Genomic DNA, 14,115 nt, shown 5'->3' with positions numbered 1-14,115 from the left:
ATGTGTTTCAGTTACAACAAAGTTCTTATCAGGAACTTAGAAAAGATAGAAGGATAACTATCTGGAAACTGGCTCTTAATGGGAATTATGAAAGAACCTACAATTTTGGGGGAATGCAGAAATCTTTTTTTTTTTTTTTTAAAAGCTTATCTAAGAAAAGAATTTTAGTCTCTATGGTGAGCCTTTGATGTTACAGTTTACTTCAGGGTTCTGATTATCTGCATTACATTCCTTACAGTTTTCTCCAAGGCTTTAATTTGTAGCAAACCAACTTTTCCCATCTGAGAGAAAGCTTGAGTATACCTTTGGCTCTAGGGTGTTTTCCCCTCCTTCAGGAGATATAGACATAGTCATTCTGCTCTTGAAAGAGCCCTGGAATGCTCTATATACCACCTAGTCTGAACAAATTATATTTCAGACTAAGATTTACTCCATTGCAGTGAAAAAGATAGTGTACATGTATTTGTGAGAGCTGTTTATCACTCGTCATTATCTCCTTGGTACAGAGACACTGGCTATCATGGGAAACAGCTGCCACTGCAGCTGTCACTGCTTGAGATGAGAGAGGAAACTGAGATTCCAGAATGGGTGCTGTACTCCAATGAAGCACTGCTCTGTCATCGTTAGAAAGGAAATGCAGTCACTGTGTTTGAAGAACATTAGCTTTTATCTACATTTATTTATAAAACTTATTTATAAAACTCAGATGCTACAGATTTGTTTGATATAGATTCTTACTAGATTTAATTGTCTTTCACTGTTAGATGACTCAAAACTAGATGATCTTGTAGGTCCTTTCCAAAGTTGTGATTTTATGATTCTATGATACAGCTCTCAGAAAAGGAGAACTTTTGCACCAGGTTTTTCCTGGACATAGATAAGTTGCGTAAGACACTTACAAGGTGGTAGTGTTCCTTTATCTATACCTTAAGGTTTATATAGAAACTTCTTTTATATTTAATAGGCCATTTTAAGGAATTCATTCAGAAGTCCAACAAAATGAGAAGGGCCCTTAGACAATGTTCATTGTAATATAGTTCACAAGCACAATTCTCATCCCTAATCTGTCAGTTGTAAATTCTTGTGAAGCTTGTGCGTGTACATGCATGTGCATGTGTGAGAGTGTGAGACAAAGGGAGAGAATTGTACTCACTGGGAGAAACTTTCTCTTGACTTAACTGATCTGTGAACCACTGCTTGACAGCAGCAGTTGCTGGGCCTGCCAGAAACAACAGCGTTCACTACTCCCTTAGCATTGGCATGAAGAAAACAGCCTTGGTCCAGCCCACAGAAGTATGCCTCTAATCTGTAAGTCATCTGTAATAATTACTAGTAAACCCCAGTAAAGTATGGATTCCATTTGTCTTTTGAGGCATTTTTTCTTTTGCTTGGCAGTATGTGCACAATACTGGGTTTTGTTTCCCGGAAGAACAAAAGCATTTAATTCTGCAAAGTTGTGCAGCGATTCATTCCCAGGTAAGTGGAAAACAGAGCATTTTGAGACCATAAGACATACAGAATAGCTTCTCAAATGTGAGAAATTGTAAGTTTTGTCCAGGGGGTAAAAAAGATATGTATATAGTAAATGATCATGAGAAATCAAAGACTCAGTAAATAAGCTTTGATGGGCACTGTATTTGGACTTCATGAACTTCCATGCTTTTTCTGGCATCCTTTCTGGGCTCATCTAAAGGCTCAACTTTAGTTCCCCATTGATTTAAGTGTGTGCAAACTGATTTTTTGTGGGGGTCACTTACTTTGTTGCAGTTGCCAAAACTGTGTCCTGTGATTAATCTCCTCCTCCTTCAACCATGTTGTGTCATATGATGAGACTAATACCTTCCCTTTTGCCATCTCCAAATCAAATCAGTCTGGTGGAAGGATTGTCACATTGGAGGTAGAGGCACAAATTCCCTTTTTGCCATACAGCACTGCACCATCTCTCCTATTCTGGGAGCCCATGAATAGATGGCATGTGGGAAACTGAGGTTTAGAATCACGGAATTACAGAATCACCAATGTTGGAAAAGATCTCCAAGATCATCTACTCCAACCTTCCACCTAACACCAATATTTCCCCACTAATCCATATGCCTCAGTACAACATTTAAACTTTTCTTGAACACATCCAGGGACAGTAACTACACTGCTTCCCTGGGCAGCCCGTTCCACTGCCTGACCACTCTTTTGGAGAAGTATTTCCTAACACCCAACCTGAATCTTCTCTGGTGCAACTTGAGGCCATTCCCTCTCTTCTTGCTAGTTAACACTAGTTAAAATTTGAAGGGGAAAGAACTACCAGAATTCACACTGTTTTAGAAAATAAAACAGAAATGACCTGTAATATTTTTCTGCAATATAGATAGCTTTGGAAAAGCTTTGCAGCCCACTCATTATGGATTATTATTTTTTCCCACAAATGTACTGAGTTATTAAGCCAGAACAGAATGTGTTCTGTATGTAGATAAGGCTTTGTAGTACAGGTAGTGATTGTGGCATCAATTAAGTTTTTTGTAGTTAATAAACTAAGATTGTTTTCTTTTTCCTCACGTATAACTTTATTTATCAGCATTCGATGTCAGCTACCAGTTTCTTATCAGCTGTACACTAATGTGAAACCCATTTACAATTTGATGATCATCACCTGGTTTGTATTAGTACCTTGACAATTTATGAACTTGCTGAACAACTGAGAAACTAACTCACATTTCTCTAAAGCAGTAAGAATTTACATCATTATTTCTTCTTAAGCTGTTTGATATCTTTTGCATTCCCTTTGTCTGATTCTGATCTTCTATCTATTTTTCATTTTCTTTTTCTTTTTCTTTTTTTAGTAGTAGAAGATATCTGTGTTTCTGGATAAATTGCTTAATAACACAATTGGGGCCAAAAATGAAAACCATGGACTGGAATTGCACTTACTTGCAATTGGCTCTGGAGTGCTCAAAAAGGAAGTGTCTCCTGGTATTTATTTCTTAATTTATGCAGATTGCTGTTTGCTTTGGATTAGTCATTCTCTTTCACACATTCAGCTATGAATTTTATGAAGTGTGTCTTAGCAGCTCAGTAAGTTTAACATTTGTTTGATTAACTGTGAAAAACCAAACATAACATTCAACTCTAATGACTTGTAGGGAAGGAGAATACCTATTGGATGTAGTAGTTTTGCTGATAGGGGAAATTTCAGTCTATGTTGAAATGTACTTCACCCATCACACAGTTCTTCCAAAACTGCCTAGCAAAATTTTCCAGATCATCTAATTATTCAGTTGTTCCTCTCTTCCTTCTTTGTCATCCTTCCTTGCCACCCTCCCTTTATTTCCATCCTTCCTTTCTTCCATTTCTTCCTTCAGTTTTTTTGATTTTTGAGACAAGACATGTAGAAAACTTTCTAGACACCATTTATCTGTGTGTTTTAAAGGCCTAGTGGGACTCCTCAGAGGCAATTTAACCTGTTGTTCCTCTTAAAAGTTCTCTCTCAGTGCACTTGTGTGTTGAAGGTTATAGTATAACAGGAGATAACTTGTTTTGTAGAATGTGCAGCTAGGTGATAATCGCTAGTTCTGTGTCTGTTTGAGCTGTGGTATCTGACCTCAATCACAACTTGACTTTTTGCACTGTCCTATCTCCAGACTGAGAATTACACAAAATACCCATTTGGTTCTGGAAGAAAATAAGAGGAAGAAGAACTTCCATCCGACTATGCAATAATGAATATAAAGTAGGAACTTGAGGTACTGTGAGGAGAACAAGAAAGTCTGGAATTTCCCCCTGGGAAAATGATAAGACTTAATCTCAGTTCAATTTTTTTTTATGGTCAGTACCTCAACACTGATGTATCTCATGTCTTGCATCTCAGTAACTCTTGAGAAGTAACAGGACCCTTCAGTCAGGGCTGAAAAGCTGTCTCCTAAATAGATGGCTATGCTGTGGTACCTCTGCAAAACTGCAGCTTTGGTGGGAATGACCCTTGGGCAGATGAGGAGTGCAATGTTTTTGCTGTGTGTGCTGAAAACAGACTGCAAAACCTGGGGCCTGGGCCAGCCTGCAGACTGATAGAACCTACTGTGTGCCAAGAATTCATCTTTGAAGTGTTTATTTGGAAAAGAAGATAGATAATTGGTACACAAAAAGTTCTTCCAGTTTTAATATGCATTTCATAAAAAGCAAACACGTATGCATGTGATGTCATTTAACACAAGGCACAGGAAGCAAGCCCAGGTGAGGCACTCTTTGGGCTGTTGCTCCTAGAGGAGAGCTTGTTCATCACAGAGTGGAGGGATTACTTTGGAGATGACTTCCCTGCTGTTTCACCGAAAAAGAAAAATGGCTTTGTGAAAGCAGATCGAAATTAGTTACAGGTTGAACAGTTATACTGTGATGGGTCATGATATTATTTTTTCGTGGTGGCTTTGCTGTGATGGCTATGGGAAATGGATGCATTTTCCATACATGTGGCTTCTGTTTCCCCAGTTACTCCACATATAGCTTGCAGAAGGAAAAATGAGCACATGGTGTTGAATCATCATAAAAGTTTTGGCATAGCTTTAAATCCACAGTTTCCTGATATTTTTCTGCAAAGGTGTCAAAAGAAACCTCCCAAATCTCTCTTTTTCTTTTTTCTTTTTCTTTTTTCTTTTTTCTTTTTTCTTTTTTCTTTTTTCTTTTTTCTTTTTTCTTTTTCTTTTTTCTTTTTTCTTTTTTCTTTTTTCTTTTTTTCTTTTTTCTTTTTTCTTTTTTCTTTTTTTCTTTTTTCTCTTTTCTTTTTCTCTTTTTTTCTTTTTTCTTTTTTTCTTTTTTCTCTTTTCTTTTTCTTTTTTTCTTTTTTCTTTCTTTTTCTTTCTTTTTCTTTTTCTCTTTTCCTTTTTTCTTTTTTCTTTCTTTTTTTTTTTTCCTTTTCCTTTTTCTTTTTTTTCTTTTTTTCTTTTTCCTTTTTCTTTTCTCATCTCTTTTCAAACATCCACTTCCCATCCACTTCTATCTACTGTAGATCATCCCCAGCAGTTCTCTTTTCATGATGTTTCAGTTTCAGTTCCAGGATTCCCAAAGCATTCTCCCAGTCTGAACATGAAAACGCATTCAGAATAGCAAGTACTGCTGTTTACTTCACAGCTTTGTGGTATAGCAATGACAGATGCCCTGAGGTAGTCCCTCCAGTTTGCAGAGACAAGAATGGGGAACTGAATACAAGTTTGCAAACACCTTTTTAATTTTTTTATTTTTATTTTTTTTTTCCCTATAAAAATCTGATTTCCTCTTAGATGTGAGAGGAACAAAAGAAAAATGTTAAAATGATATAAAAGAGAGGAATATGCAACCTATGACTACTTTGGTATCTTTGGAAACAAAATACAAAGAATCTATCTGCTGTCAGATTATCCCCTCCTATGAGGTAATGACTGAGGTATGAATTGCAGAGACAAGCCTTCAGGGTCAACACATGCACACATTAAGGAATAATTACATACTAAGGAATGGGAATAGCTTGACTGTGAGTACTGACTTCAAACATCAACTGGCTCTCTTCCCTCAGTTTTCCTCATTATAAAAGAACTAGTTTATATTAATAATTCTCGAATACTACACAAATAATTTTCTCCTGGTCTGTTCATAACCCAAAGATTTGCTGCCATCTCTGCACACTTCCTGGCTTCCCTCTTTTAGCTTCCACTGGGGGAGAAATGAGCCATCAGTCATCATGCTGTTCTATTACATTGTGACGACTCTTTTGTTTAACTTTTATTCCTTTCCTCCTTTAATTGCCAGATAATTCCAAATGTTTCTTTTATTCTATAAATGCCTTGCAGTGAGAAACTGGCTTCAGGAGTAGTTTCTACATGTTCGTCTTACCAATTATCTGTTTTATTTTAATCATTTGTGTCCTTCAACTGTTTATGCAGAAGGGCCTAAGTCATTGATAATGAAGGGGCACAGAATCTATGTTTGTCTTTCAGGTGAGTTTTTATTTGTTAAAAATGTCTTTCAGAATTACTTCATTATCAAGCAGAAAGTTAAAACATGATACCGTTTATCTTTCTTTTATCTCTTTCCTCATTTGCTTTCTTCTAGGCCTGTCTAAAGATTGTTCCAGTCCTTAAACTGTTAGCTCTGTGCTGAATTCATGGATTGATTCACCACCCATAACATCCATCCCAACGTAAAATCTTGATCTGTAATTTGATTTTTAGCTTCTGCAGGAAGTATAAGAGGATTCTGGAGATAATTCCAGGTGCTCTTTCAAGAAAGCATGTGAACAGGAAAACTGCCCAATTTCAGGGATGTATACCATAATCTGTGCCATGGTGGCTATATCTTTGCAGGGAACAGCCTATTGCTGTTTCTAGGTAATAATGTTACCTGTAATAATATTATCAGTAATAACAACATCACATGTCACCTTCCAGTTAACAATTTCTCTGAGCCTGAACTCAGAAAGTGCACACACTGAGGTTATGATCTGTCACACAACCCACTACAGAGCTGCTTATTCTTGTCCACTCTCCAGTTACAATAGAGCTTCTTTTTCACTTGTTTTTTGATCAGAGGAGGTAGCTCAAAGAAAGTACCCAGCTGATTCTGAATCCACAATATGCACTCAGTGTCCTGCATGGAAAACTACACAAATGTATTTTAGACCGTAAACCATGTAAGATTGTTTAAAGCTGAGAATTTCCCCTCAGCAAACATTTCTGAAAACTGGCGCAATAATCATGAATGGTGAATTCTGTCAAGAGTGATAACAACAGGAATGATAGCTTCCAGTAAAACTTTGGTGATACAAACAAGTTAGCTTGTGCTGGGAACTGCTAACAGAACCCAAGAACAACACGCTGTGACAAAAGGAGAAATTACTGCAGGACAGTAAATACCATTAGTGTCAATGATTTTTCATGTGGGACTGTGAGGAAGTGTAACTTCCTCTTCTCTACTGATTATGAGTTATTTTGCATGAGAAAAACCCCTTGGCACTTACATAGATAACACTGAGCAAACCAGGGCCTTTGAAGGCTGGGATCCTTCTGCACATCTTGGGGCAATGCCCTTGCCCAGGCTGTGCTCAGCTGAATGGAAACTAGAAAAAATCACTGCACCTAATGAGAGCACAGATCAACCTGAGAGGTCTAAATCACTGTTATTTGCCATGCTAATAAATCTTGTTCTCATTAAATGCTAGTAATTAACAACTACTCAAATTACAAGGTAATGAAAGGGAATTAAAAAAGATTAAGACTCTCTACAGAAGTTTTCTTAACATTGTCCTATTAAATGCGCAAGATAAGGAACTTCCAGAGGAAGTCAAAGATATGGCATCCCAACTTCTAGGGTGTTTGGGACATATGGAAGAAGAAGAAGCCCTGAGTGTAGTACTGTCTTGCTGCTGGAGACTACCCTTTCAAATAGGCTGTTTTCTATATGGGGTAGGTAGAAGGCTGCCTAATCTAGTGATAGTTGCCTGCTCACATTTAACCCTGCTGGCATTTTGAACTAGAAATCTGGAGTTAACCAGTAGCTCAGTAAGTTGGAATTGTTGCTCCCAAGCTGCAGTCAGGAGATACCATAAGTTTTATTTTCCATGGATCCCCAGGGACCTCAGAGATCTGGGCTACTGAGGACAGTCATCAAGTCATCAAGCTGCGTGATTTATGATTGCTCCTCTCCACATGGGTGTGAAGGGAATGAACAAGTATTTTTACTTGTAATGAAGCATATTATCTGTGTAAGTTAAGAAAGGGATAATGATCACAGTCTGGATACACTCTACTTGCGGTACATCTTTTCTCTTTTTGGGTTAGCTTATTCCAGGTTGTTGGATGGTAACACACTGATCACAACTATGGAAACATTAACAGGAATTTCTTGCTGGTACGTAGTAAGCTAGATGACTGTAAGCAAATTGATGTGATAAGAACTGACCACTTCCTCTTTTGAGTAAACTTCTCAACTTTCATTTGTTTGCTAGAATAATTTTGCAATCCTAAGCATTACAACATGTTCTTCTTTGATAAATATACATCTAATTACTTGTTTGGTAAAGAATGACCTATGACTATGTCAGACTGATGAGACCTATCTGAAATATCCATGACAAATTTGTGCTAAACAGGAAAGGATTTTTTTTTTTTCTCTGGAGTTTGAATCATGACAGACTTGATCACATACACAATACACATTCCGAAGTTGGTGTGAAAAGGAAACAGCAGTGTTTTTCCCAATTGAATGTCCATTTGAAATGCACTTTCAGATCAGCTGTAGTGGTCAGGAGTTCTCCCTGAACCAAAAGGATTTATAGGAGCCCTTTCGTAAAGGATCCTTACTGCAATTTGTTACATAGAATCAAAAAAAAGGAGTGAATTTCTAGTAAATGTCTTTCTCAGTCAGGAGGAGCCCCATCTCAGGAGCACCAGAAACTCAACAACTTCAATTCTGATACAAGCAGTGAAAAGTCCTCTGGAGACAGGGAAATAAAACTAGAGGATAAGGTCACATTTGTATCATTCACCAGGCTCTTTAACAGCCAAGTACAGTGTGCTGGTTTTATGTCATAGATAGCAGTGCCTGTGAAACGAGGAAATGTGCCTGTGAAATGGCCTTACAGATCAGGAATAGATGGGTACAAGCTTGGCATTTGGAGGGTAAATAACAGTGTGCTGTCATGCCAGGGAACAATTCCTTCTGGCAACAGCAGTCCTTCCTACTGTCCAAAGGTTTCGTATGGATGGCCTCAGGCTATCAGTCATTTGGTGTTTTATATCTGCTCTGTGCTCATCTCCCTTCCTGTACATGCTGATTCCAGAAAGGAACTGTCTCCTGCAGGAGGCATTTTCTCACCAAATGACAAGGTTATTTACAGAAATTCTTCCATCTCCTCTCTCGGGAGCATAATATCTCCACTTCCTTGGCCTTTTCTTCCTTTACCTTCTGTGGAGTCTAAAGAAAGATGTTCAATTTTTGCCTCTTGTCAAAATGGGAAAACTAATATTTTTAAAAAAGGAGAGGTGGTTTTGGGGGAAAAAAAAAAAGACAAATTTTCATTCCAAAAGCTGAACTGCAGGAAAATTTGAGACATTTTAAGTTGTGGTAGCTAATAACTTTGATTTAATTTAAATAATGATTGATAAAACTGAATTAAGAGACAGAATTTTGTGGGACTGGTAAAAGAAGTGTGAGTGGGGATTTGGGGAATAAGGAAGAGGTAAATACAAGTTATTTGAAAGGCTGTTTATTTACAATATAACATAATAAGGTAAAAAGTATTACATGCTGTGTTTAGCCATGTGTTTCTAATGTTTGGTTTCATGCAGCTCGTGGTTGCTCCCATGCCAGCAGAGCTACACCCTAGTCAGTCACTTCCCTCCTTTATTAGCATGTTAAAGTGCCTGGATTCAACTCCTTTTCAGTAGTGCAGGGATAATCTAGCCCATAAGCTCATCTGGGAAACTCCTAGTTTTATCTTACTCCCAATATTTTCATAATATCATTTCTTCCTAGAAACAAAACTATTTATGCGTTACTTAATTCCTAGCATCAGCTTTCCCAAGCTTGTTTTTGGTTATTATCACCAAGTCAGTGAAACTCTTGAAACTCCTTTACTTGTGTATTTTCGCTGGTCATCCTCTTTACCGTGACACGCTGTCTGAAAAAGGAACCTTGAGATCAAAACACACAGGTGGTTGATGCAGCAGTGAGTGCAAGGTACTCAATACACAGCTCCTTGTTCGCTCTACCACCCTGAGACTCTGCAGTTTGTAATCATATATCTTCACTAATAATTCTGGCAGATAAAGGATTGACAATGAGGGATTATGTGCGGGACTGGGAACTGAATCAGTTTATGAAAGGTTGGAGACTGTAGTTGTGCTGCTATGAGGAGTTGGTTTTAGGTATACTGAAGATTATTGGACATTTTGAATGATATGTAAGAGGGAGCGATGTGGTGGCATGCAGGGATTTCAGACAGATGGTAGGTGCAGCTGTGGGGTACCTGAAGTTGTCTGGAGAAATGGGGTAAGTGAGGGCTTTGTAAATGTCTATGAGTGCCTGGCCTGGCAATAGGAACCCCTACACACCCACCTCCCAGCCCAGGTAAAGGGAAAGGCCCTGGGCTCGGATGAAAAAAGAATTTGTCTTCATTAGTTTGACAACAGATGCTATTGCACAGATCCAAAAAGATTTCATGTTTATTACACTGTTTATTGCTATTGCTTTGAAATATGGTTTCAAAGCATATGAAATATGGTGAGCAGTCACCATTCAGCTAGGAGATGATTCAAACATAAAAGACAGTGTGTAAAAAGAGTGACTCCTGAGGGTGTTTCCCAGTAGATTACAAACCTGTATCCACAAGCTTTAGCGTAGAGTCTCAGTAATTGTAATTAGTGTTTTTACAAAGACAATGAAAATACCATGCTGGAATTTGGCTGTGAAATACCAGTCCACCTCACAGGTTTATTGGTCCACAAAAATTAAAGGCAGAAACCAAGACTGCTTTTGGGATTTTCTGAAATATTTAAAAGAAAAAGAGAATTGAACACTATAGAAACGTGATATGATTTGTGACCACCCTGAAGGTATCAAAAATACAAAAAAGACGGAATCAGGGCAAACCAACTCAAATTTAAAAATGCTGTCTATGCTACTGCCAAAAAATATAAAATCATGCTTGAGTGCACAGCCTTATTTTATAGCACATGCCTGAAGATAAATTTTATGGTTCAGATAAGGCCTTCTGAAAATAGACATGCATGAATCTTTTATAATAGGGAACTCTTTGCTGGGCACTACCCTAATAAAATCACATTTCTGTAAAACAGCTAATAACCTCATATTGTTTCCATTCAGCAGAGTATTATTTCAAAGCCTGGGCACAAACATATGCAGAAGTGTTCTAGTTTAGATCAGCACATATTTAAGTTATCCTTTGAGCTGAAATTGTGGGTTTTCCTCAACTCCAGTTTTTCTAAATTTGAAGGTGAATTTTGACTTGATATTGGAATGTTTTGGCTTTAGGGAATCTGAGAGTTAACCATGGTTTCACTCTTGGGTTCAACTCTTCAGTCCACGAAGATGATGACTGACAACTGTTAATTGTTTTATGAGAACCTGAAGGTGCTGCTGCTGAATGCACAAGGGCAAAGGAGACAGATTTTCACTATTCACTCTGCTTAGCTGTAGTTTTACTCCTTGGCTCCATTATGGGCTTCCCCAACCTGCTGTAGTTAGGATGAGGCTCTAAATAGTTCTGGGGACCACTCTAGGCTCTTTTCTCAAAAAGTAGTACATAAGCGACTATCCTGCCTCTTGCTCTCTTCTACAGAGCAATCTTTCCACAAAATGACAGCAACTTTTGCCCTCTAACACATCTTCACACATTCTACATCACTCACTATCAAAATATCTTTGAGACGACACCTGGAGTACTGTGTCCAGATCTGGGACCCACAACACACGAAGGACATGGAGTTGTCAGATTGGGTCCAGAAGAGGGCCACAAAGATGATCAGAGGGCTGGAGCACCTTCCCTACGAGGACAGGCTGAGGGAGCTGGGGCTTTTCAGCCTGGGGAAGTGAAGGTTCTGAGGAGACCTTATAGTGACCTGCCAGTACCAGAAGGGGCCTACAGGAAAGCTGAGGAGGAACTTTTTATAAGGGCATGTAGTTGACAGGATGTGGGGAAATGGCTTTAAACTGCAAGAGGGTAGATTTAGATTAGATGTTAGGAAGAAATACTTTATTGTGAGGGTGGTGAGACTCTGGAGCAGGGGGGATCACATGATCCCCAGATTTTCCTTCCAACCTTAACCATTCTGTGATTCTGAGAGACACAACAGTTACTTGAATTCCTTAGCAATGGTAAACTAAAAGCAAGTCAGAAACTATCTCACCAGCAACAAGGCATTGACTTGAGAAGGAGCATCAGTCATTCACACTGATGTTTAACTCCGCTCTCCATGATCCAGATTTGACTCCTGGCTTTTTAACAAATGCTTCCTCAGATGATGGCCAGGGTTCTTAAATAATTCAAGTCAGGAGGCTGTGGTAAGTGGTATAGATAAGGCTACACTGCTCTGGAGAAAGAAAAGGTCTATCAAGGTTGAAGCAAAGAAGCCCAGCTGTCCCATTCATTTGCATGGTCAGAAAACATACTCCAACTCTCCAGCTTAATACAGATGTGGTCAGTCTTTCATGGCAATCAGCATTATGTTACCTGACATAAAAGGGAAAACACTACAGACCCGTTCTTCTCCACCATAATGCCCATCTGAAACTTTGTGACTGAATTGGCTGAATGTGGTAGGTTTTTTGCATAGTTAAAGAGAATCCAGTTTTGATCCAAAGCAAAATTCCAACATTTCAACATTTGTTCTTGATACTTGTGAAGAAAAAAATGCAATTCTTCACAGAACAGATGTTCCCACAGAAGTTTAATTAAGATTCTAAATGTTTTTCTGCTGTTTTTAAAATCTGAATGAAATATTATCATAGTCCACAATCAAAAGAATTCACTTTTTCTTATTGAAGTAAGCCCAAATGATTCATTTTCAGGTTTTCACCTCCCATTGCACACCCAAAATAATTAAGTAATATAACTATGAAGAGTGATCAAAAGAAAACAAACATTCGCCATGGAAATTGTAAGGATTGAGAACCTTCTACTTCAGTATTCAGGGCAATGATTTGGCTGACAATGAGATGCAGCTGATCAGGTGTAGACATCTACAACTGAGCTGGCCGCCTACTCTTTTATAATCACATTTTGGAATGTATCTCAACTGTACAAAGACTTAGCTAATAATCTAATTCTGTGTAATTTTAATGAATAGAAGCAGACCTTTTGAAGTTAAATCTATAGTCAGTGTTTGCTTTGGAGTGACAGAAAAGGACCTACAGACAGGCATGAAACACTGAACTTGCCATTTGTATTTTATCATGTTTGAATTCATTTCTGTCAGGTATTTTACTGTCTATACAGTCTGGAAAAGCCATGAATGATCTCTATAGCATATTTCAGTACAATCAGTACAAGTAATAATAGACAACAACAATGAAGAGAGAAACAGTAAAATCTTTTCTCAGTGCCAGGAGGAAATCAAGCTTTTGATCTCAAACATCTGGCACGACATAAGTCTGTGCTGCAGTTATTAGAATGGTCTGGTGGATAACTTCTAACTTCATCAGACATGTCTTTAAACATCAGAAGTGAACAGTCATAGATTCTGAACAACAAGACCTTTTTATTTTTTTCCACCAACTTACTGCAGATTTGACTTCTTTACATGGCTAACCAAAAGAAAATGTAAATGTTTCCATTTTGGAAGAGTTTGGAGTTAGGAATGTCTTTGCAGTGTCTCATGGACAATGGAGGAACTTCTGTATGTTTGCTCCTTGCTCCTGATTACTACAGCTTTTTCCAAAATCGGATGGGTATTCCATGACTTGTCCATCCAACCCAAACCTCTGGTACCACACAGGATGGAGGATGGAAGAAAAACATTCCTCAGCCTAAAGCAAATTTGTTGCAGTGAAACTGTCAATCTCTTCCCTGTTAATCTTCACCACCTCAACTGTCACCAGTAAAAAACCTTTATAGACAGGATCACCAGGCTTTCTGATAACAATAATGATGACTGAGACTTTCTAATACTGTATGTGATGCTGCAAATCTATGCTTCAAAGTATTTTCTGGAGGTGTTAGAAGCACTGAGGAAACCTTTTCTTAAATGTGCTCATGCTACATAGTTTCTGCCTGAACAAAGTATTTTGTTTAGACTGCAAGGCTGGGTACCAAGTGCCATGCAGATGCCAAGAGCTGTCACGTAGTTCCACGTGCAGCTAAAATGACTTCTCATTTCTAAAATAGATTTTCTTCCTGTAATCTTGTCTATGACTGGCAGCTCATTGTGATGGTAGCTCTTCTAGCTTCACTCTCGTAAATTTTCTACCAGATTGACTGGCAGAAATGAAGGCCCAGTTCAGCCTATTGGCTGAGTGCAGTCCCTAGGGACCCTTAATAAATGAGCTCAGGCATACACTGTTTTGCACTCCCATGCAGGACTGTAAGGAAATCAAATTAAATTGAAGAAATGAAATCAAGCTCTCAAAGCTTTGAAGAAAAGG

The sequence above is a fragment of the Coturnix japonica genome, chromosome 1, assembly GCF_001577835.2.
Source record: "Coturnix japonica isolate 7356 chromosome 1, Coturnix japonica 2.1, whole genome shotgun sequence".
NCBI lineage: Eukaryota > Metazoa > Chordata > Aves > Galliformes > Phasianidae > Coturnix > Coturnix japonica.
This window is presented reverse-complemented; position numbering follows the sequence as displayed.